The 2,191-nt window shown below is 44.7% G+C and overlaps 1 pseudogene; it reads left to right on the plus strand.

Annotated features, from left to right (window-relative positions):
• Positions 1-646, plus strand: LOC123106515 (E3 ubiquitin-protein ligase RNF181-like; annotated as a pseudogene).
• The last annotated feature ends 1,545 nt before the right edge of the window (positions 647-2,191 follow it).

Below are 2,191 nucleotides of genomic sequence, written 5' to 3' on the forward strand. Positions count from 1 at the left end.
TCGAACTAATTAAGCCCGCGGCACCAATGGACGTGGAGCGCGCCACCTCCACGGCGGTGTTTTGGATGCCGCACTCATTTTTCGGCGGCGGAGGCCGGCCCGGCGGGTGGCGGACGTACGATTACGATCCGCCGGTCGTCGTCCCTGCAGCGGCGCCGCCGTACAGGAACGGCCATCGCTGACCTGCCCAAGACCACGGCCGGCGAAGCGAGGGAGAAGGGCTGCTCCGTGTGCATGGAGGCCTTCGAGGAGGACGACAGGCTGAGGAGGATGGAATGCTCCCACGCGTTCCACGAGGACTGCATCTCCATGTGGCTCGGCGTCAGCCACCTCTGCCCGCTCTGCCGCTTCGCGCTGCGTACCCAAGGCCGAGGACGACGAGGAGCGTAGATGACTCGCCTAACCCGATTATCTATGGTTTGTGCCCGCCCCTAAACAAAAAATCTACGGTTTGTGCCCCATTGGCTTTTTCCAAGAAAACCAGTCCTGGCAAAAGTATATTCTTCCTAGAAGGACTAGGAGGGTGCCGGTTTTGCTAAAAAAAAGAGGGTGCCGGCGTTTGTAACCTTTCGTTTTGGACCAAGTGCCACACCCACGCGTGTGAAACAAAGCAGTTTCATTCAGACGTTTTTTATGGCAAATTTAGTTACCCTAAGATGTCAACTTTAGTTATGAAACACGACAACTTTCTGTTTGGATGAAAAGTTTTAGTTTTTTTGGAGTTTTTTTCGGATGGCTTGTAAAAAAAACGTCAGACGGTGCTTATCATTTTGATTCGTTTTTCTCTTTTTTATAATCATTATACTTGGCCATCCGCCGGGCCGGGCCTGGCCAACCCCGAGGTAGAAAACTCAGGCCCGGACCCGGCCTGGCCGTCGGGCCTACTTTTCGGGCCCAAGCCCAACCCGCCACTACAAATGCCCGTCGGGCCTCGAGCCGGGCCTCTTCAGTAAATCGCAAAAAAAGCAGTTCCGGGCTTGGCCTTCAGGCTTAAAACCTAGGCCCAGGCCCACCCCGGAAGCAACATCGGGCTAGGCTGGGTAGGGCTTTTTCGGGCCGGGCTGCCCATGTCTAGGACTAATTATCATCTTGCTTATCATGTAATTTGGGACCTCCTAGTTTGTGCGCGGATCGGTAGATAGGCTACTATCGCGCACCCCCCAACCCATGTGCAGGGAGGGCGCCTTGTTTCTCTTTCTTTTGCTTCATTAAAATATGTTTGGGATTCCAAACAAAAATCGAATTCCAAATTTTTATCATAAACTAGAAAAATGTTTGCAAGTCCGAAAAGTATATTTACGAATTCAAAAAATGTTCTCCAATTTTTAAAAGTTGTCGAATTCAAATAATGTGCATGATTACAAAAAAAATATTTGTGAATTCAGAAATGTTAATGAATTTTTATAAAAGAATTATAAAATTCATAAAAATGTTCATGGGTTCAAAAACTAACGAGAGTTTAGCAAATGTTCATGAATTTCAAAAAAGGTTCGTGAATTCATAAAAATGTTATGACTTTTAAAAGTAAACAGGAAAATTTAAAAAATGTTTGAGATTTTGAAAAATATATTTGTGAATTTGAAAATTGTTCATGAACTGCAAGTAATTATTCGGGAAATTAAAAAAACCATGGGTTCAAAAATGTTGACAAATTTAAAAACATTCTTAAGTTTTAAAGAAAGTCCAAAAATTTTAAAAAGAAAAATAAAACAAGAAGAAGATAAAAACACAAAAGAAAATAAAAATACCAAAAAAAATTAAAACACTAAATGTTCTGGATGCCATTATTTAGTAGGTCCACGAATAACTGCAAAACGATCCTGAAGCTCCACATCCTTTCTAACTGCTTCTTGTGTTTAGGAAAAATGAGACTTTTTCTGACCAACTGGCTCAGATATGGTATTGACAAAGGTGGCCCACGGAGGATAGATTTCGTCAACCAGATAGTAGCCCATGTTGTAGTCATGCCCCATTATTAGGGAAAACCCTAGCAGTAGCGCTGGTTTTGTGCTCACTAGTAGCGCGGGTAGGCGCGCTACTAATAAGGCGCTACAGCTATTGCTTAGCAGTAATGCGTGCCCGCACGCGCTACTGCTAGGACAAATAACTGCAGCGTTTGTTTACTCCCACGCTATTGCTAATGTAACTACTGGCTGCGTGTTTTCTCTCCATCGCTACTAGTATTCTTTTT

The sequence above is a fragment of the Triticum aestivum genome, chromosome 5A, assembly GCF_018294505.1.
Source record: "Triticum aestivum cultivar Chinese Spring chromosome 5A, IWGSC CS RefSeq v2.1, whole genome shotgun sequence".
NCBI classification, from domain to species: Eukaryota; Viridiplantae; Streptophyta; class Magnoliopsida; order Poales; family Poaceae; genus Triticum; species Triticum aestivum.